At 32.4% G+C, this 23,732-nt stretch overlaps 1 protein-coding gene across 2 annotated transcripts in view; it reads right to left on the reverse strand.

The window, feature by feature from the left end:
* LOC121131777 (uncharacterized) overlaps positions 1 to 21,427 on the reverse strand; it is a 34,094-nt gene extending 12,667 nt beyond the window's left edge. For both annotated transcript variants that reach the window (XM_071894032.1, XM_071894031.1), the window contains exon 1: positions 21,293 to 21,427. The gene's annotated coding sequence lies outside the window, so the exon portion shown is untranslated. The remainder of the gene's footprint in view (positions 1 to 21,292) is intronic.
* Between the last annotated feature and the right edge of the window lie 2,305 nt (positions 21,428 to 23,732).

Below are 23,732 nucleotides of genomic sequence, written 5' to 3' on the forward strand. Positions count from 1 at the left end.
TAAGACTACTATTTGCTCTTAATGTATAATTTGAAGACACTCATCATAATTGAATTTAAAAGTCAAAAATCATACAATTTAATAAGGGAAGGAAAAAAGCTGAATAGACTTTTTTCCATGTGGTGCAAATATTCAACCGTTATGTAAGTAAAGAAAGAAATGGCTGATTAAGTATATGACCTTTCTTATTCCTAGAGTTGTAAAAAATATGAAACTAGACGAGCGGGATATTGTAGTTTTTATTTTCTAAAACTGTTACCACTCTTCTTTCAGTCTTGAGAAGGGAACATTTGTGTATAAAGTGCGTATGTTCTTGAATGTCAGTGAGTAAGACTCGCGATTTGTTGGGGAGTTATAAGAGAAAATTATTCTTGGACTGAGGTTAGGATTGAGGGTCAACGTCAGAGTAATTTCTGATTATGTCCTTGCTAGATAAGGAGTGGGTCTTTCTCCCTTAGCTGCATTTAGCTAATCTAGTACAACATACTGTTCTTCAGCTGCTCTCCTCCTAAACATTCTCCAAATTCCCAGATTACCAAACCCTTTATTTTATTTTATTTTCTTACACACCGACACTTTACTCCCTCTTGTATATAATCAATAAGTCTATTTGTAAATATTAGGTTGTGTCGGACCTATCCCTCTTATTGGTTCTTCAAAAACGTCCCTTAAAAAGACATTCTTTTCATTAATATTTGATCATATAATAGTGATCATATTAAAAAAATACATCAATATCCACAAGATACAGCAGATTCAATAAGTTGTATACATGGTACATGGTATTAATTCTTATCAATGTCCTTGTTTATTTTCATCTCCCTCTCCTCCTTTGTCACAGCTGATCTCCTCCGAATAGTCAGGTTTACCAGTTTGATTTTCTGTTTCCTTTTTTTTAACATCCTCAAAATTCATCCAATTTTCATCACTACTCATGTCCCAGTGAATTGTGTATCTTTCATAGACAAGAATAGTTTTCCATTATTCTTCATTGAGGTCTGATTAAAGTATTTATTATTTTTATAATCGTTAGATCCTTAACAACCTTATTGTATTTCGCAATCTTTCTTTTTTTTTTTAAAGAGAAAAAAGGTCCAATATCATTTCCTAATAGGTCAACTGTTCCCAACTATATCATTATTATTTAATCATTGTAATTGGGCATTTTTCACAGCTTAGCAAGAGCTAGTTCGTTATTCCCTTTCTAATTGGTAATGGTAGTTTTTTTCATTTTAATCAGTCAATTTTACTCTTCACGAGAGGGGATTGAAACTGTAAAAAGTGAAGAGGTGGAGGGAGTTTTACTAAAAATACGTCATATGTTAAACTTTCATTATTACACAACATTTCATTCTTATGGTTTTTCAAAAAGTGGGTTGGGCAACGGCCCCTTAGTATGTCTTAGATCATATCACTCATCACTAAATTAGGTGCATTACTTAGATACTTATAAAAATATTCTTTGTAATTAATAATGTAGGTAACCTTGTTAACTCAGTTCGAAAAACCATCAAAACCCATCCCTAATAACTACCAAAGTTGGGGTTGGAGGTTGAAAGTGTCAATATGGGTAATATCGTAATATTGATCAATTAAAAGAATCTTTTCTACACGCCAATATAGTCACTTTCAAAATTGTAGGCCCAGAGTCTGTGATCGATAAAAATACCGTTCATGAAAGGAAATAATCATTAAATTTCGATCCACGGTGAGAGACAGTAGTCTTTACCGACTAATCCGTCTAAATAATCATGCAAATAACAAAAAAAAAAAGGGCAATTCTAGTGCATATACCATATTGTACATATACAGGGTTTGGCAGCAAAACGTGGACTCGAGAGGGTTGCTTTAGAAATACGTAAATATTTTTTTTCATTTTCAAATTTGGGTCCTTGTGTATGAATACAATGCCAAGTCGTCCTACAAGGTTCTCCTAATTGAACTAGCAACCTCAGAGAAGTCTTTGGCGAGGCGATTCATCGATTTGGTGGGTTTCTCCTTGATCTTCCTCTCCTAGGTGAACAGGAACTCCGGATCGCTCTTTAAATTGTGGCCCCCACTTCCTGCTTTCCTGGAGAGGTATTCCTCATCATTCTTAGGCTTACTAACCTTGAAAACCAGGCTCCTGGAGCACTTTACAATGTTTGTAATCTTCACCACCTCAACTTCACTATCTAGATGATCTGAAATGCGCTGGCTGATTCTTTATGCTCACTCAGGATGAGAAGATGACGTAATATTTATTATTGTTTGTTTATGCACACAGCCTGGCTGAACCAGAATGTTTGAAAAATCACTAAGCCCTCTTAGATTAATGGAAAAATTAATATTAATTAACAGTCCACGTTTTGCAGCCCGACCCTGTAGATAGACCAGTCTGAATTTCATATATGTATTATAAAACAACTGGGAAATCCTCTTGACAATAAATAAGCAAAAAATACTATTCATTTTTTCTGCTTTGTTTTTCATTTTTTTTTACGAGTGAATGGGTAGATTGAATGAAAAGATTCAATACAATGAATTGAACATAATATTTTATGTAGGATATATTATTTACTTTTAAGTATAGGCATATACTATAAATGTATGTATGAATGCCATACATATATTAGTCATGACATACCTCTGATGAGAACCTTGTTATAAAAAAAATGAAAGGCTTAAAAGCACAAATATATATACAAGTGGGGGATGTATAATCCGGATTTTTTATTATTGAGGCTCATCAAAACTTATATTATATAATTAAGATATGTAAACGGAAATAAAAACGGGTGATGAATAAACATTTTAGCATAAAATAATTTCCTTCCCGAAGAACCTTTCAGTACGTGCTGATACACAGCAATATTTTTTTTGGGGTAATTAATAAAATATGATCAGATGTAATAAAACAAATAAGATAATAGGAGTAAAACAAGCATAAATAATAAATACTTAAGTCTCAAAGTCACATTCAAAACAATTACTTCCAAAAGTTTCAAAAGATTTAATAATTCCTTTCTATGTGTTCAATCAATTGTGCTGATATTTTTGGGTAGTATGTTACCAAATCCGCTCCACTTTGCCATCCATAACCCGACACATTTTGAATACTCAAAGAGAAGGCCAAGTATCACGCTGCAGCAGATATACAAACTATTTGCAATTCTTCAGTCTTCCGTGGTTGATAGGCTTGTTCGCAAAAAGGGCTTTGATATTAGAGAAAGTAAAATCAAATGCCTTAATATCATCATAGTAAGTCCTACTATTTGATAGTATAAACAATATGATTGCTCTTGTTAAATTCAATACCATGTTCTCTTGCCCGTTGATATTCCATGAAATGGCTCCCTTTAAAATTCGAATATGAAGACAATTAATAAAGGCATGAATGATAAATACATGTTCTCCCATAGACTTTGCATGGAGTGTCGAAAAAAATAAGATTTGCCGATATTTATGTTGTGCTGTGAACCCCTTCTCATCGTTTATATGGAGCAACGAGCCTTGGATTTTCTTGTGCCAGAGTTTCAGATCAGTCTAATAGATTCATATAATAGTTGCATAGCTGATAAACACTACTTCCTAACTGTTGCTCATAACATTTTCAAATGGCATAGAGAAGGAGGAATGTGGTATTTTGAGGGTCCCTCTGTACTTTGAAAAAAAAAATTGATTTGTTCTGGTGAATGATGTGAATCGTTGTATTGGTCTCATATATGGATGTTCTTGACCAAAGGATACGGTGAGCAGCACCCAATGATGTGAATATTTTTCCAATGGCTTCATTAGAATGTGTATAGAGCTTTATTTGAGACAACATCTCTCCATTCAATATTAGGTTTACGAGTCATATCAATAAATACTTTTCGATTGAATATTCCATAAATAAAGAATATAATTCTTAATGATTTTTCTTGGAGTTTCTTTATTACCTGGGGAGAGCATGTGTCCGGAGTTGATCTTTTGGGCCCAGAACATGTCCTATTACTAATATTAATAGCTGTTTTTTACCCCTCATAAATTCATAAATTTTTTGGGGACTCTGAAGTATTCGTTTCCAAATTTCAACAGATTTTAGCAAAATGTCCAGTCTTGTAACATTTTGCAAAAGTTTTAGGTACACCAGTATAGCTCATTCTTCTCTTCAAACCTCATATCGGTAAGAATCCAGACAATTCACGTTTAGGGGTCTTGCTAAATAAAAGTTCCCATTTCTAAAACCTTTTAGTCTACCGCCCTTAAAGATACCAGATAGTTCCATACTTTTCAAAAACAAGATAGATCTAATCTTCTCCACGTTCTCATGTGGAGAATAGATTGTGATTCTTTTCTCATAGACCATTGGATTCCCGGATGCATCCTTCCCTTCAGTTTACAGGTACCTCACTGTTCCTTTTATGCAATTAGAAGTTTCGCCCGCCTTTCTTATAATAAATTCATGTTCGACATGAGAGAATGACCTACTCTGATGTCTCGATCTTTATTCAGTACAATCACGACAATACTTTGAGACTCTGGGTCTATAAGAATTCCTTAAAGAATAGAATGCTCCAGTTTGAGCGCTCCAAAAATGATGTATTCTACTTCTATGATGGTAGGATCTATTCACTTAATATCAATTATGATTTTACTCTTTATGGCTCTAGCAGCAATACCTTTTTTAAGCATTAAGATTGTTAAATTATGAGTCATTTCCGCTAAAAGATTTATTCATTATCATCTTACGATAGAAAAGAGAAAGTAAACGCTGTGCTTCAAAGTTCATTTTCATGGTTATGTTTAGGTGCTGGTTGCTGAAGGTTACAACTTTAAACCAAGTAGCGAAACGAGGACCCACGTGATCAATAGCCGAAAAATGTTATTAAACACAGAAACTTTTTTTGTCCGCTAGAACAAAGATGGCAAAATGTGGAGCTCTTTGATTAACAATATACAGGCTTAACAAAGAAAACACATTTTTTTCTCGTTCAAAAATGGTTTTTTTCATATTTCTTTGTTTTATTTTTATTAGCTTAATTTTTTTACATCAAAAAACAGTGTAAAGTTAATACACAAAATTTTATTTGATCAATTGTTTTGGAAATAAAAAAGTAATGTCACACTTAGTACAAACTAAAGAAAAGATTGTCAAGAACTTTTGACAGCTGTTTTTGAAGGTTGATACTAACTGAAAATAAGATTAATAATAAAAAAAAATAAAAAAAGGCCGTCTATGTGTGAAGACTGGAACTTTTTAGCCAACGTGTTGACCTATTTTATTATATTAATGCTAAAACCCTAGGGCAACTTTTCCCAATGCTCCCTTTTAAAAGTGGCAGAGGTTTGTTGGCGTTTTTTTGTGTTTTGTCCGCCAGATTTTTGGCCGTAAAACCATTTAGCGCATGTCTTGTTGAAACATTTATCCATTCTCCCCCTTTCAATTCAAATTAACTATTTATTGTATATATATGGCAACAATTATTTTAATTAATTAATTATTTATCCATAGACACAATTTCAATATGTATACATTAAAAATAAATTTGCGTTGATACAAAATATTAATTATAATATTGTATTCAGATTGCGTATTGGCCAATAGAGACCCATTAAAATACCTTGTTAATTATTAATCGTAGTATATGGACCCTTAAGATTTATTTAATCCTTTCATATATACATTATAGGGCTTATTCTACAACTTAAGCTATTTTGCACAATGAATATAGACAAAATAATAACAAAATTTGTAATTATGATTCATTAGAGACGTCAATTTGTTTTTTAATTATATTCTATAAAAGTAACGAAACAAATAAGACATTTAGTAGATTTACTAAATTAGCTTTATAGTGAATCTTTAATGGCTATGTTATTACCTCCGCAACGAAGTTAGGTTTTGGCTTCTGTTTGTTTGTTAGTCACAAGGATTACGGCAAAAGTTACGGATCTATTTTGATCAAACTTAATACAAAGATTATTTATGGTCATATGTAGTAAGATGCCTTTTTATTTTGATAGGTTTTTAGTCAAATGTCAACCTAAAGGTAACACAAACTGTAAAAATATGAATAATCGACTACAACAAATTGAGATACACGAGTGGTCCGATAAGTTTCCGGCCTCAGCATGAATATGGCAGAACTCATAAATAAAAGTTAGTCATGCCTATTTAGGATCTGTTGACAATTACTCATCAAAGTTTCGACAATTTTGGACGCGCAGACGTTTAAGTGAGTGTTTTGGTGAATTTTGTAAAATTGAGTATTGGACTCTAATTAATGATTTGTTTTTGAAAGGCAATACACCTACGCAAATCAGAGATGAGTTAGATTATGTATATTATGACTTTGAATCATCATTTACCTCAGTTAAATTTTGGGCAGCTTAATTTAAAAGACGGCGTATGAGATTAAAGACGATGAAGTTTTAGGAAGTCAAAAACTGCAAATATCCACTTAAAAATCGTCAAAGTTCACCAAATGTTGCTAAGCGACCACCAAATTAAAGGGACAGTGATAGCAGAGGCTATGAACATGTCAAAAGAGCGAATATGTCACAGTTTAGGCGCTATAAATCCGAGTTTTGGAGCCAATTAATTACTGCAAAGGAAACTTGGTTACACCAAGTACACACAAAAAAAATAATATATATACAGTCTAAACAGTAGACAGCACAGCAATGAGGGCACCGGCCAGAGATACAAGGAGACTATGTTGGTGGAAAAAAAATCAGAAAAATGTTTTGTATCTTTTTTAGTTCGGAAACTTTTCAGACCACTCTCGTACATCACCCCATTTGATTTTAGGCAGAGGTAAAGAGAATGGACACTCAGTACAAGGAGAACATTTTTTTTCCTTCTCAAAATATAAGGCAACGAACACGATCACACAACGGGGTATTTGTGCTACTACATCTGATTCTAAACCTAGTCTACATTAAAATTTTGTTCAATTATTTTTTTATTTTTTTACCATACATGAATTTTAAAATACGAAAGTATTCGTTTTCCACATTTATTGCTTGAAGTCTCTCGTAAGATAGGACGGGGCATCTATTGATGAGGTGGTCTGCACTTTGCAGTTCTTCCATACAGACATTGCATGTTGAGCTTATGTCTTTCCACTTGCTTAGCTGGGCTAGAAAAGGGCCATGTCCTGTGGAAGCATGTACAATGAGTCTCAATTTTTCTCTTCCGAGCTTGATACACTTCGACATCGGCTTATTAAGCATAGAATGCGTATGATTCATACTTTGATCTTTTTTATATCGGTCACACCAATATTGATAAAATAAGTCATGAATTACCTTCTTTATGGAGGTTGGAGGCGTCCCAATAGTAAACTGGTTTTGGATCTCAGTACCCCTCTTCGCAAGATGGTCTGCAAATTCATTTCCTGTAATGTCAGAGTGTCCTTTGCACAATTCTAGATGTATATTTTTCTTGCTCATTCTATGAATGATGGTTTCTTTATATTTTAAAACTTCTTTACTAGTAGTAAGTGGATTAAAGATTACAGCAATTGCTGATTGGGAGTCCAATCTGATTATTGCATTGTTCCGTGTTCTTCGTACTTGAAAAGAGCTTATACAACTTGTGTTATGGCAAAAATCTCTGCTTGAAACATAGAAGCCTCTTTATTCAATGAATCCATTGAATGACGAATTGATGAATCACCTTTGGTGGTGGCCCATACAGACCCAGTGTTTCCGTCTTCGTCTTTAGACCCATCCGTATAGATGATCGCGTCAGGATTCTTAATCTTACTATTATATATCCTAATGCAATTGCTTTTTATGTAGTCACTTGGTTGATCCATTCCGACTTGTGTAAGTATTTTCTCACTATGGACCCGATGCCCTCGACGTTTTGGAAGATTACCAATTCCATCCCAGGTATCACGTAAGAAATACTTCGTTCTCCATCTGGATTTCGTTGCCTGTTCCTTAATGTATATGTCCAGAGTATATTACCCAAAACTGCCTCCGTTCCTGCTGTTGGTGTAGATCGAAATGTATGAGTAATTGCAAAGAGTTTTTCTATTGAATTGTGTTTAATATTTTCCTTGCACTTTTCTTTGTAGTGATTGCATGTCCCCATACTAGACACACATAGGAGATGATAGGTCTGATCATAGCTTCATACAACCACATAACCTTATTAGAGGTCAGTCCACAAAATTTTACTGTGATTACCTTGGCCATTTATTATATCCGAGAACACTCGGAGGCTTTTTTTTTATACGCTCTGTCCGTCCAGGTGAGTCATTGATCAAAAGTCACGCGTAAGTGAATCATATAAATGGACTATTCTATCAGTTTACCATCCATTTCTAATTGTAAAAAGTATTTTTGTCTAAGTTTATATGCCTTCGAAAAGACTATAGCGCTTGATTTTGATGGGTTAAAGGTAACACCATTTTCTTTCCCCCATTCAATAACAGTAATGATTGCCCTTTGCATTGCATTGGCAAGGGTGTTGGGATGTTTTCCACTTATTAAAAGGAGGAGGGCGTTTGCATAGCCAACGACCTTGATTGCTCCTTATTTAAATATATTAACTAAACTATCCATAATCAAATTCCAAACGGATGGAACACCCCTGATGGTCTCCCATGGGTTGGATTAACAAAAACTTTTTCGCCATTAAGATTGGCTGTGGACATAGAAATACTTAGTAAATTTTTGTACCAGGGTCTGACAAACTCCGGAATACCGAGTTTTTCCATTGGTGCATCAGCTGAATGAAATGGTATACAATCAAATGTACCTGTGCAATCTATCAACAACAAGCGGGCTTTGTTGTTGATAGATGGATTTTTCTATGATATCAGTCACTTGTAAAAGAGCCGTCTCAGTTGATAAACCCCTTGTATAGGTGTGTTGTGAGTGGAGTGTTGGAATAACTTCTTCAACTTCCCAGTTTAAAATCCACTCCAGTCCTTTATGCATAAAGTTGGAAAGAGTTATAGGTCTGAAGGATTTGGCCAGGCTATAATCTTTTGTACCTGGCTTTGGCAAAAAACTTACTTTCATTTCTCTCCAGCATCTTGGTATATAACCAGTGATGTGGATGACTTTATAAAGTTCTGAGATATAGGCGACGATGCTGTCCCCAAGTTGTTACAGTACAACTGGTTTCAATTCATCAGATCCCGAGCTTTTGTATGAGCCAAAGGAGTTAAAGGATTCCCTGAACTTGTTACTATCCAAGAAGTCTAAGTTAAAATTGCTTCCTTGCATGGATGTTCCAGAAGAAACACTGAGTCTGTATTGTGGGAAATGAGTTATTTTGCATAGCCCTGATCAGTTTTAAGTGGACCAATTCCATGATTCTCTCTGCTCTTTTCTAAGTGCTGAACTATAAGTGGAAGGCTTATTTGGGGCATATGAATAAGACATTTTAATTTTTTATATTGTTTTCCGTGTTCTGAAGACGGGTTATAACGTCTTTATTAATTACTTCACTTTCCATATTATTTCCACTAGTCACTGCCTTCGTCGCTTCCCTATCTCAGTCGCTTTGTGTATTACTTCATTTGAGTTCTTCTGAGGGGGGAGGCGATAAATAAGTTTTTTTAAATTTCTTAAGACGTTTCTTAATACAAGATCTATTTAATTCAATCCCCTCATTAATTTCATAATTATTATACTCTATAAGAAAGCCTTTACTTCGAAAATAAAAGGAAGGAAAAAATAGAGTGCCCATTCTATGGATGGAGTATTCCTTGCCTAACGTGACTCTCAATATGTGAAAAGGTCAAATTATTTTTCTATTCAAGATGGATATTAAAATCTTGAATATTGACCAATAGCAATCTGGTTGAAATTCTATATAATATGGCAATATTTTTTTATCGTCTTCTAGAGTGGAAGTATCTGAAAACGCAATTTTCGTGTAAATGGAAATATTCTCATTAGATTTCTTCCTCGTGTTGACTCAAATGGAGTCCGAGTTTTACAATCGTTGCCGTGTGAACGGGGTCTAAGTTAATAGTGTCCATTATGGAGGAAGCCGGGAATTTATTTTTACTACATATACATTGATGAAAAGATTTGAAGATGAAGCAATAAGTATTTTGGGGTCAAAATGGACATTTTTTAGACGTGTATTCTCATTTCAATTTCAAAGGTACGTATTATAACTTCATGCTCTAAATTCAATAGAAGAGCTGCAAAGGTTTACTGGAAATATTGTATACTGGATTCTTCACTCAGGGGTCACTTCCATGACTCGTGCTGCTAATTTCCTATAGCAAGACTCGCCAATCTCCGTCTTTATAGGAATTGGCTCATTGAAAAAAAAAACATGACCGAAATAAAATCACAACCAAGCTTGTTGGTGGCAAAACGCTGGAAGGAACTTCATATGAAAGAAGAAGAAGCAATCAATCCAAGAATGATAGACTCAAACCCCTTTAAAACATGGTCACATAAGTTACCAATAGGTGTAACATAACTCTTAAGGCGTCAGAGTGTCTCATTGCTCCTAAATTGAGAGGAGAGAATGATTTTAAAGTCGAGGCAATAGTTGGAAATACACTCACAATTATTTACGCTTGTAGAACAAAACAATCCCAAGATATATTGAAACAATGGACTTTTAAATTTTATATTTTAGTTTATAAAGGGGACAGTTACCCCTTTCTTTTAATAACTTTGGAATCTTTAATGGTTTTTTTATATAACTTGAGAACACTCTGTATTTTAGGGATTTGTTTTATAATTTAAATTATTGATCTTTAGTAGGAGTTTTGTATATGTGAAAGGATAATAATAATTTAAAAAAAAACTTTTTTTTAACTATTATGCGGAGGAAAAAAAGATTATAGATACACCAAAAATAATCTTTTAATTCCCTATGATATTCATTACATGATGGCTTCAATGAAATTCCTTTTTTCAGGCAAAAAGTAGACCTAAATGACTGCTTTAATTCATAGATGTATGTTTTTTCATCATGCTTTGACATAATTAATTTGAGAAGAAACTTGTCACAAAGAAGAGTTGAAATTTTTAGAGTAATTCAATGTAGCCTTGTTTTTTGTTTCTTGTGTAGGAAGTTTATAAGGGGTAAAGCTTTATGTATGTAGGTATATTTTATCATTATGTGATTAAAGAATTGGGATAAGAGGTTGGGTGTGAGTATTGATGCAATTAGCAGTACTACATACCAACGTTCTACACATTATATCTAATGATGAAAGGAATCACTGCAAACTCGAGAAAATGGAGAAAATTACTTTTAAAAAAAGTTTTTCTTTTGAGTATGTGTGCCTCACAAAAAGCGAGGCCTAGTTAATATTTTTTTTATTGTTACTTTGTTGGGAGGGGGTCCTTCTTTCATTGCCATTAGACCTCCCTCCTCTTTTTTTTTTTTTTTTTTTTTTCTTTTTTTTTTGTGAATAGGACAAGGAACTTAGAATATACATATAAATTGATAATAATCATAATAATACCCAAAAACATGAATCTACAATATTGTTAATCCCAGCTGAATAGTATCTTCTTATCAATCTTCCAAGATCTTCCCACCTTGTACATACATTTCTATGTATCTAAACGTCGTACTAATGTGTTGTTTTATTCCCTAGAAAGCATTAATAATTACTGAAAAATTATTATGTGAAATTATATTGTTGGTTTTAATATTTGACTTCTCCTTGTGTTCTACAAAAGTTACATTGGACTTATTATTTAGGTAGGAATCCTCCGATATCAATCCACAATTATACTCTGACTCCAACATAGACCCCCACTTATAGCTCCTCAGCTTATCCTCAGTGTTACTTCATGTCATTCATGTCTCACGTGGTAACTTTATACTTAAATGTCCTCTCCTCAAGAATTGAAGAATAAATTATATACTTTCGACATGAAATGTAATCACTACGTAACAAGATATAATATAGTTTTGGTAAGTGAAACGGTATTAACACTAATAGTAATGGGCTTAATAAAGAAATCAACAACTGACAAAAACAACATGTCATAGTATACGGATCAACCTTTAGAATTGTAAAAAATATGACCTGGCGGTATTCAAAAATAAAATTAGAAAACGAAAATTTATGTGGTCATCCTGACAATTTAATTTTAATTTACTTGTCTGCTGGTCAGCAAGGTATACTGTTGTTCAAGACAAATTTATTCAGCATACGAAAGGGTGCTTTTATTTCATTTTCGAAAGCTGTTATCATTTTTCATTCATTGTTGAGGAAAGAACAGTTAAAATAAAGAGTGCTTGCTCATGAATGACAGTGAGTAACGTTTCTATTATTATTATTTTTTTTTTTACATACTGGTATGTCATATTTTTGCAACTCTCTTCATTATTCTCCTCACATTGTTTTTTTCTTTTTCCTGTGGTTTACGTTCTAAATCATTTAGAAAAATGATTTAGTTGTTTTAAAAGAATTATAAAAATACTAAATGAGGTTGATATATAGGGCTTGGCAACAGTAATGAGATTAAAAAAGGAAAAACGGTTTGTCCGTACTCAGTACGCTTTAAAAAAAAGTTTATTCTGTTTTAGATCATCGTGGTATAAAGATATATCTCTGAATGATGAATTACCACCTATTTTTGGTGTATTTTTTCTTTGAAATGCATTATATATATTATTTTAAATATAATTACCATATCTTCCCTGCATAATTTTATTTTAAATGTTGAAGGATCTCCTCTCCATAGGAGTAATATATTTTCTCCCCAAAAAATCCTATAATAGACAGTTGATGTTAAAAAGGATTTTATTTCAGTAGATCCATATGTCTAGCTCCCACTTTTTCCACTCTTAGGAATGCTTGCATCTATTGATGCATACGCCACGATAGAACAACAAAAAAGTAAGGGGATATCATCTGCGTTAAAAATGTATTTTCTTCAAAACAGCGTGCAATTAGGAGTATTTTAGGTATATTAAAAAAAGACATTGAAACTCAACATGGTAACCCTGACACTTTGAAGAATGTATTGAAGGAGACATCAGCTGTGACAAAGGAAGAGGGGGGGGGGGTGTAGAATTAAACAAGGATATTGACAAGAATAACTCCCATCCCAATTCTACTCTCAGTATATCAAGGACTTATAATTATAAGCTCAACAAAAATCCTCTGGATTACTCTCCGAATTTTTGAATCTATACCAACCAATTCCAAGAAATGTCCAGCTAAAAAATACACACGATTTTCATCACTTGTAGCCATCATCAAGGTAGATTACCACATCACTTATGCATGTACACGTAATACGTGTATAAAAAATTGATTTCTAATACTTTAGCGTATTCTAATCTTCAAACCTCAACAATCCCTTCAAAATGAAGAGGTTCTGAAATTTAAAATGTATCTGGTTTTTAGGAGTGAAACATGCATCATCAATTAAACTTTTGATGCACAAAAATAATAACGTGGCATTGTATCTCCCCCAAATAAGAAACATTTCAGATCAAAATAACCTCTTGATTTTGATAGGGAGAGAGAGTTGTTGAGGTAAATGCAAAGTTCTTAGAAATAAATTACGTTTAGCCGCATTATAGATGACTTGCAAATCGCGTGTATTTTTTTTTATGTAGCCCGCTTTTGTTTTGTTTTTTGAATTGGTAATCTGAAGAACGTATTATATCTTCCATAAAAATCTCTTTTCTACTTCAATCAATTATATTCAAAACCTGATTGAAGATTCGTGGGTGTTCATAAAAGACAGAGAGTAACCTTGAGGATCCGTTGTAGAGTTATAATGGAAAGTCCTTGTTGGACTGAGGATAGAATTGGGAATCGACATTCTTAATTCTTGCTAACCTCCAGGTTTATTTATTTCTCCCCCATTCGTCACAGCTGATTGTAGATGATTTCTTCAAGTTGTCAGGGATGGCATGTAGATTTTCGTTTTTTTTAATACCCATTATACTCACGATTTTCATCACTAATGGTGGGGTAACCCATCTTTAGACTCTTGGAGTGTGTGGACTTTCGGTGGAGAATAGGGGAAGGGGGAATCTCTCTCTCTCTTTTTTTTTTTAGTAGGTACATAGAACATATAAAACCCTCACTTAACTTCATAATAAATAAATTTATTATTAATTAAAAAAGCAAACTTTCCCTCTCTCTTATATTTATTTTATTTATAAATAGGTGGCATGCAAGCAATCCAAGCCTCTTTATTGACTTTTACCTTTATATTTACCTATTATTTGTGCCTTATTCATTAAACACGTCTTCTAAAGGTACCTTAGAAATGACTCCTTTTTTCTGTACTAATGTACAGTGCATTTTATATACATATATATATATATATATATTTTTTGAGGGGGTTGGGGGGAATGAGACTTGACTTGGCATAATACATATATTATATAAAAGGGTGATAATTTTGGTAAGAATACAAAAGCGTGCGAGGAGAAGGGAAGAAATACTTATGGCATCATTGATTAAATAATATACATCTTCTTCTATCAAGAACGTTATCATTCCCGCCTACATTATTCAATATTAATATAATATTAGATGCTGATAGTCGATAGAGAACTGAATAATATGCCTAAAATAACGTCGTCTTCTGTCTGGATTTATGAAAATGGAGGCCCAGGAATTTGGAAAATACTTACCGGATGAGAAATAGATGGCTTGTCGGATTTGTCGATATAAATGTGCCTTTAGTCCTTTGTCTAGAATTACACGCCACTCATTATCCTCATCTCATATCAAGAGCATGGATATTCATCTATAAAATCAAGTTAACGATGAATACATCAAGTCAGACTTTAACTCTGATCATGCAAAGATGCTTATTGCATGTATATACCCTTATCCATTGCTAATCATCTACGTTCAAAAATTTATGGAGAAATACACGGGTAAACCTATCCCTTCCCGAGGAACCATCATTAAATTAATGGAGGATGTTGGTACTGATGTCATTTATAGAAATACATATAAAAATGTTTTGAGTCATCCACACCAAATGACGATCAAGTTATCAGTAAAAAGTATAAAATATTTACTAATTTCGAAATGGAACTCTGAATTTTGTACTATCTAACAGTAAGTATTCAATTTTTTTAAATCTAACCATAAAATATGATTCTATTTTAGCTAAACATATCAAGAATTATGATACACAACTCATTAAATGGCAAAAACGACTGCTTAAATGGTCACAACAACGGGGGTAGTAGCTTTGGATGGTTCGCAACTAGTTTGTCTGAAACTAGTTTCTTCACTTAAAGACTTGGGTATGATCATTAGGTTTTCCAATATTACATAGTCAATAAATATTACTTTTTTATCACTTAAGGCTTAGCTATGGTTGATAGGCTCCAAGAAATGGTGTTCAGAAAACTCATAAAAGGCAAAAACAACTGCTTAAATGGTCACAACAACGCGGCTAGTTGCATTGGGTGTAGCTTTATAATTAGCAATTGTGTATATCCTTCATGATAATAGTATGTTGTTATATAAGCATAAATAACGGGGAAAAATCTTTTTTGATGCTCTTAATAAGGACATTAATAATTAGACGGCTCTAAACATTACAATATTATCAACTTTATATAAAATATACTTATTTAACAATGCTATAAAATATCCACAAATGTATTTGAAAATCTAATTTATATTTTAAAATGAACGATATTCACTGGGATTTTTTTTCTTCAACTAAGTATGTTAAACGAAAAAAAAAAAAATCAAATATGATGGTAATAACTAGACTAAGGGGTTTTTGAGCAGTGGTTCAATCCCTGAAAAAATTGATCATTTTGAACTTTTGTTGGTAAGTTGCTCATTTTTCTAGTATGGTATAAAATAAATAAAGAAAATTTGGATTCTAGTTAGATTAAACGACATCTTGGGCATTTCTTTGATCATATTTTTGTTTGGAAAATACAACTTCAAAAAGCTTCTTTCATTAGGAGGGAAAACAATAAATAAACAGTCTCTCTTTTTGGTGAGAAAACTATTTATATGATGTAATCAGGTTTATGATTACATGATCGGATTTTTGAGGGAGCCAGATTCCTACGACATCTAATGAGAGGAAGGGGAAATTTGCATCAAAATTACTATTGAATAATCCCTTTTGAATAAATACTTTTGTGCCAAATTATTCTTAGCTTTTAAAATTGCACAATATTCATATGTGCAATTTAACTTAAATATGTTAGGAGTCATGGGTCAAAGCTACACTCTATTGCACAACCTATTTTGAAGAGTTAAATAAAATTGTATGTTAATTGAATCAAAAACATGTACTCGCCATTGAAAATTGCCAGCAAGTTCTTGAAGATCCAGCTTTGGAAAACCTTTCTTTAAAGGTAAAATGACATTTTTATCGGAAACTATTACAAATCTTGGAACAGAAGGAAAACTCAAGTATGATTCTCTGAATATACTTTCTGAAGCCGAAAAATAATTAAAACAATTTCGGAAAAAAGTAAATAATAGAAAATACTTCATAGAAAAATAACTTATTTAATTAACTGAAATCATGATCTTCCCTATATGCAAAAGGTTGGACATTTAATGGGTGATGGTTATAATAAGATGCATCCGTCTAACAAGACTCCTGAAGATCTTGCCAACATCAAATGGGCTCGAACTACTAATATGGACGTTAAACGCTCTTTAGGTATGATTAAAACACTGATCGAATGCAAGGATTAACAAAATAAAACCTTTATTTGTTTATATAATATTCCTACCAAAATTTATCAATTAATTATGAGAAATATAAAACAGCACAAATTACTTTAAATTATCCTTTTAAAACTGTTTTTTCTTTAATGTTAAATTGCTCAATTTTGATATTTGAGTTCCTCATTTTTCAAAATTTTAGAACTCTTTTTTTTTAACTCATTTTGACAAAAAATCGCTCAAAAATCCTAAGTCTATTATTAACAAACGTTATTTGATGTAGACTGATATTCTAATTTCAGTTATGTCAATATTCCCTATATTTATTCGACAGCGACGGACTAATTTGAATTTTTCGACAGAAATCACTGCTTCATTTTCTCTACTTCTTTAATTTTACGGTATATTTTATAGATAGTTCACGTCAACTTTATGAAATTTTGTTAACCGATAGTTGAAGCATTTAATGATGTGAGAAAATTTAAAAAAATAAATACTTTAAAAGAATGATAGAAATTTATACCTAATATTATTTCAATGTTGAGATTTAATTAAAAGACTTCCCTTCTCTTCAAGAGAGCAAAATATTTGAAGCGCCGTCTATGTTGTTAACATACCTATTTACAACGCATAATAAGTTACCCTTGACAACAAAGAGTTATTTTACGATCCTGAGATTCATTCTGCAACAATAAAATATAAATTTATATTTATAGAATTTGTTAAATGACTGCAATTCCAGGCAATGTTAATTTCGTTTGTCTTTATCAAATTTGGTTTCGTCCTTATGTCTTCAAGCGTCACATTGAAAAAAGTTGTTTCGTTTCGTAACCGCTATACAAATATATTCGTTGATGAATAGACGTAGTAAATATTCAGGAATAATTTTTTGAGGATTTCGTGTTGGGTTGTGATTTGGGTAGACAATGTGTATTTTCAATTTGAATGAAACTATTAGGTATTCTAAATTGACGTAGGATTGTCCACAACCAAATCGGGGATAACCCTTTTGTGAACTATTTAAAATAAACCAAATATAAAAAAACCCGCAAAATACTCATGCAAAGGTTTCGAATTTGATATTTGTAGAAATAAATAAAAGTCATTCCAAGAGTGTAAAAAAACAGCCCTATGAACATGTGATGAAAATACCTTAACTCTGTGAGACATGATTTGTTATTTTTCTCGCTTTTCATATAAACAAACATACATAGAGCGATTTTTGTCAGTTGAGTCTTTCTTATTTAAAACAGCTGAATCCACGTATTATGAAATGAAAAAGTATTTAGATATGTTGTAAAGCATAAGCATTTTCAATATTTAAAAAATGAAATCAAAAATCAACATGGTAACTCAGACAATTTGAAGAATGTTTGAAAGAAGTGTAGGTGCTTAGCTGTCATGACATTTCATCGGAATCTGTTTTTAAAGAATTATGTGTGTAAGAAAATGAACACAAATTATTCTACGTATATTCAAGGACAATTGACATGTGTAGAGAGGAATTACTCCGATACCGATCCACAATTCTACTCTGAGACCAACAAGGACTTACAAATTATAACTCAACAACAGATCCTCAGGGTTACTCTCCATTATCTATGAGCACATGCACTAGTGATAACTTTATACTCAAATGTTCTTTCTTCAAGTATAAAGGAAAAGTGAAAGCACTGGTGAGGTTGTCAACAAGACTCCCACGCTAAAAAATGCATTGGATTTCAACCCCCTCCTTCCCTTTCCCAAAACTATATTAGCTGAGCATGCCAATACTTAATAAAGCTTTCATATGTGTGTGTCAAGTTTTTCTTTTCCTTTTCAAAGTTGAGTTTTCGAGTAGTCAAATAAGCTTATCGTACTTTTAAGTCTTAAATACGGGAGGCTATGAAAAAGTTGTCATTATTTTGATACTCCATACCAAAAAGCTTTTATTAATTAATTAAAGTACATCGTTATTTTTAACCTATTCAAAGGTTGTGCTAAATTTATTTTTCTTATTTTCATATAATTGCTCAAATTACAACCAATATAGAAATCGATTTTGTTATTATTGTAATATTTATTACTGGTATTTAACTGTTTATTAAGAGAAAAAAAATAGCCGAGGGGCCATTAAGGAATTTTTGGTTTTTACTAGAAAATTTAATATGCAAAATTTAATTTAATTTTTTAACTTTTTTCCAAAAAAATCATATATAGGTACATATGGATGTAATGAATATTTTATTTGTCTTCTTTAAACATATTTAGTTTATCAATTTCAAAAATGAAAAAAGTAATAACACAATTACTTTTATCAAACAGTTTGACAAGAGACATTCATAACTAATTAATGCGGAATTTAACTAAAAGGAAAATATGTACAAATTTATTTTATTGTTATATGGGATGACAAAAAAACGAAGTAAGAGAGGAAGAAAGTTGAGTGACTGACAGAAAATAAGGAGAGAGGAACAAAATTAATGATCTCTTAAAATTATCCATAAAATGAAACCGTTTGCTATATAAAGGAGAGAATGACGCCATGCCATGATCTCCTTTACGTAATATAGCGACGTCTGCAGGGCCAAGGGGCTTTAGCCCCACCCCCCAATTAATAAATTTTTGATTCTCACTAGAAATTTTTTCAGAAAATTAAATTTTTAATTTTTTGTTCCAAAAATTTTAATATTTTTTTCCAAAAAATTGTAATGTTTTTGAAAAAAAATACAAAACCCAAGCCCTTGTAATATGTAGACATAAATTCGTGCTGTGTCGGTCCTCATATATGACTAAATATAGTTGTAAATATTCAGCAAATTTGAATAATGTTTGGGAGATGAGGAGGTTAGCTGTTATATCGTTTCATTAGACTAGCTGCGAGTATCTTCGAGAAGAAAGGAAATAAACTCAAATCCTACTACATATACCGCAAGAAATTCTCAAATATCGATCTTCAATTTTGTCTAACTCACCGGTCCCGGATTGTATTTTTAGGATAAAAGACTGCAGTCCCGTTCCTTCAGTCTCGGGCTGGTCCAGTTCGGTACAGCACATCATTCCTAAAACTTATAAAGTTTGACCCTTGATGACATCACTCAACTTAATATCTTCTTTTTGTAATCAGTTCTACTACTGACAGTCTGAAGGTGGTCCCAAGGTCTGATAGGACGGGTGGTTCTAAGACTGGACTACACCGAATAAATAAGGACTGACACAACACTATTTTCAAGTGGGAGCCAAATTATATAATGTTGACGTCATCAGGGGCGCTTATATGATTTTTTTAGGAGGGCTGGGCGGTTAGGCTTTTTTGACAACTTTGACTGAAAAAATTTATTTTCTAAAAGGGATAATGATTTTCTCTAATAACTAGCAAAATTTGGCAAAAGTGCAGGGCCATTAGCTCTTATGGTTCCAGCACTACTGCTCTGAGTCCAACAAGGACTTGCATCGGTAACTCGTGTTACTACTATTGTTGATGAATAGTGGAGTTGAAGGAAGGAAAGAAAAATAACGGTTGGTGCGAGTACGAGTTCTAATAGTGTTTATTAGTTATTTATTGAGAGTAGCATGCAGCTTAAGACAATCGAAGATACATTCAGAGTAGCTCGTTGAAAACAAATGCAGCAACGAGAGAGCGATTCCGGCGTGCTTATTTAACTCAACTAACGCTACAGCCCTGTATATTCAACAAATCTTGGATGTTACTCTCCATTTTTCATGAAGTACAAACTTGTGGTTACTTTATACTTGGATGTTGCCTTCTCAAGGATTAAAGAATAACATTGTTAAATACTAAAATCTTGCAAGCTAGAAAATGCTAAGAATTTACAACTCAACTTATCAATATTCAAAAACTACAATTCAGTCCAGTAAATACCTATTTTCCGCAAAATTGATCCCTCTTGACGTCATTGAGTGGGGTTTTTCCCCTTATTCAATTGTTATGATATTTTGGATAGCATAAATAATATAATTAAGTAAAAATGGAATGTGCAGTATCATTAGTTATTATGAAGAAAAAAATAGCTCTTGTAATATATATATTTGCTATGTTTAGTGACAAAAATCGCATATATTTTGGGCATGTTATAAAAGAAACAGAAAATCAATATGGTAACCCTGAGAATTTGAAAATTGTTTTAAACTTTAAACTACCAATTCCAAAAAACAAACGCGTGAGCTAAAAATAATATACTCTATTTTAATCCCTACCAATGTCCTTAATAAATATCTGGTATCTCATCTATGGGTTATATACTCCATCATCTATTTGGCAAGGTTAATAGAAATACAAGGTTATACCATAACACGTGTACGACTGATGTCCACCACGCTTTTAACGTCATAGTAAGTGAGTGGTTGCGTGTTTTTCAAAATCTATTTTTCTTCCCCAACAGTCGGTAAGATACATTAAATTGAAAATTCTAGCAATAGCGACGTTATAGACTATGAGTGGTTGTGTGTTTTGTCAAAATCTGCCTGTCTTGCCCAGCAGTCGGTACAATACATCAGATTGAAAATTATAGCAAGTCCGATTACATGATGGTCTAACCTTGTATTTTTATTAACCTGTTATTTGGGAAATATTCAAGAACTAATCCTAAGACTGGACTAAACCGAAGAAATGGGAATCGACACAACACCACATATTATAATTTAATGTATAAATATTTAAAGTGTCCACCAGGAGGTGTTACAGTTCTTACCCTCTGTAATTCCTGTAACGATTGAGGAAACGAATAGAATAATTAGATATATGAATGGGAACCAAGTGTTGCAAATAATTTATTTGTAAGGAGAGACGAAGGAAGATTCTTCCTCTTGACTTTTCAAGAATGACTGTCGAAATTAATGGGAATAAAAAGCAGTCTAATAATAATAATAAAAAAACACTCTTTAAAAAAAACTTATACTCCCTTCTCCTATTGTGATCCGCCTATGGTGTTGGCAATCCCGCTTTTTAACAGCACGCTATCGAGGAGAGGAGAAGAGAGAAAGAGAGGGAGGGAGAGGTATAGTCCTTGATTAAAAAATCCCTTGGTTTGCTGACTCCTGCGGGCACCCAAACGTATCTTTAGTCCTTACTTAGATATTACTGATTGTCCCTGTTTAACAATAGGTCTGTCTTAATTTGTTTATTTATTAATAGGATCTCATAAATCATGGCCCTGATGAAATATGTTTTGCCAGTGATTCAAAGTATTCAAGGAATATTTATATTATACCATATATTATCCACTCTTGATTAATAGGGGAGTCATAGAATAATATCATATCTTCCATAACATAAGATACAGTATTTATTTTTAACAAAACTAATTCCATTGATAAACGGACGTACTTACAATAATCAATGTGAAAATGACGACTTTTAAAGAATGCTCTAAAATTTTGGAAAAATTTTCTAAGATCAATTACAAGAACTGGACTAGACAAGGGGTGGGACTGGTCCAACTTAATATCCCATAATACAGACAGATACAACCCTAACATTTAAGCTTGTGCTAGTCGTATTATAGGACCACTGGTCAAGGCTAAGGGTAAGGTCGTGTGTAGGTTTTTTTTCGAAAAGAGGGGGAGGGGGGATGTTGTGCTTTTTGATAAATCTTTAACTATTTTGACAAAAAAAATTAAAATTTAAAAAAAACTTTTTATTTTCTTCTTTTTTTTTAGAAAAGACAAAAAAAAACAAATTGAATAAAGACAATTTTGCAAAATTTAAACGTTATTAATTTTCTAGACTTGAATAATGACTCTATAGTTGAAAATAATTGGCTAACTATCGGCAATAGATATTGGGCCTTTTTTGTGTATCTTTTCGCAGGAAAGGTTGTGAGATACAATAAAGGTAAGGATGATCTAATGATACCATTTATGCATCTTTAACTCATTTGTAATATCAAAAATATTTTTTTTTATATAAATGTGTGAAGAAATAATTATTGCCCTGTAAAAACAATATCTATAATACAGCTTGCTTTTGCTTTAAAATGTTTTAAATGGACCGGCAATCGGTACTTTTAATTGCAAGCCTAATATATTTCAAAGATATGCTTGACATTGAAAAAATGACCCAGACCGTACTTCTGTAGCAAAGTTTCTCTCCTCTCAAATATACTTCAAATTTTTTGGGTTGTTTTATTTTTATTAAGGCTCATAAACACTTATATAATATTTTATAAAATGTGTAGGTAGAGGAATTAAGTTATAAGTCACATAAATAAACATTTTTAGTTTAAAATTATTGTCCTCCAAGTGAATCTTTCAGTATGTGCTGATACACAGCAATATAAATATTTGGAACATTAATAAAACATGTCAATTGAAGAGTTTAGTAAAACTAATTAAAATTAAATATAACTAGTAAAAAAGCATAAATAATTGTATTTTACATTTTTTTTAATTCAAATTTCTTCAAGGCTTGAAAAAAGTATCATAGGCTTCTTCTGAACAAGCCTATTAAAAACTTATTTATTTTCTATATTAATAATTTTATTCAAGTTCATCAGGGCCAGTGATGTCAGTCAAGGGTCGATCTCAGCACAGTCTTGATCCTCCTAAAACAAAACAAAAATCTTTTTACATCACAGTTTGTAACTAGTAGGATGCAGGTAATTCTGAGCTGAGTGCAAATATTCGGAATGGTATCCATATCTCACTTGTTCAGAGCAGAAAAGAGATAAAATGGCTTATCAATCGAATTTCCCCACCTTATTTTACACATCTGAAGCTCTACTTCCAAACTTTCGAATAAGTCTTCATTGTATATCCCCAAATTTTGGATGAGATCTAGAAGATTACCGTAGTTCCTTTTGGTGAAAAGGTCAGTCACATTTCAAAAAGACTCATTATCTCATCATTTAACGTCTTAGAGTACCTGGTACTCATTTTTGAAATGACACTATTCAAAAAGTCTTATTAAAGTCCATTAGTGAGATGAAGAATGTCCGAATACCGCGAATAAAATATTTCATCTATCTCACTTGTCATTTTTCTCAGGTCATCCAACACATTATCGATTTTTGATCAGGCAGATAAAATATCCAGATCTCTCTTTTGTAGTTAAACTATGATAACCTTCAACGATTGTAAAATGTTTCTTAGACACATATAAAGGATGCACAGTTTTCAAAGTTACAGATGAAG

The sequence above is a fragment of the Lepeophtheirus salmonis genome, chromosome 1 (assembly GCF_016086655.4).
Source record: "Lepeophtheirus salmonis chromosome 1, UVic_Lsal_1.4, whole genome shotgun sequence".
Classification (NCBI taxonomy): Eukaryota; Metazoa; Arthropoda; class Copepoda; order Siphonostomatoida; family Caligidae; genus Lepeophtheirus; species Lepeophtheirus salmonis.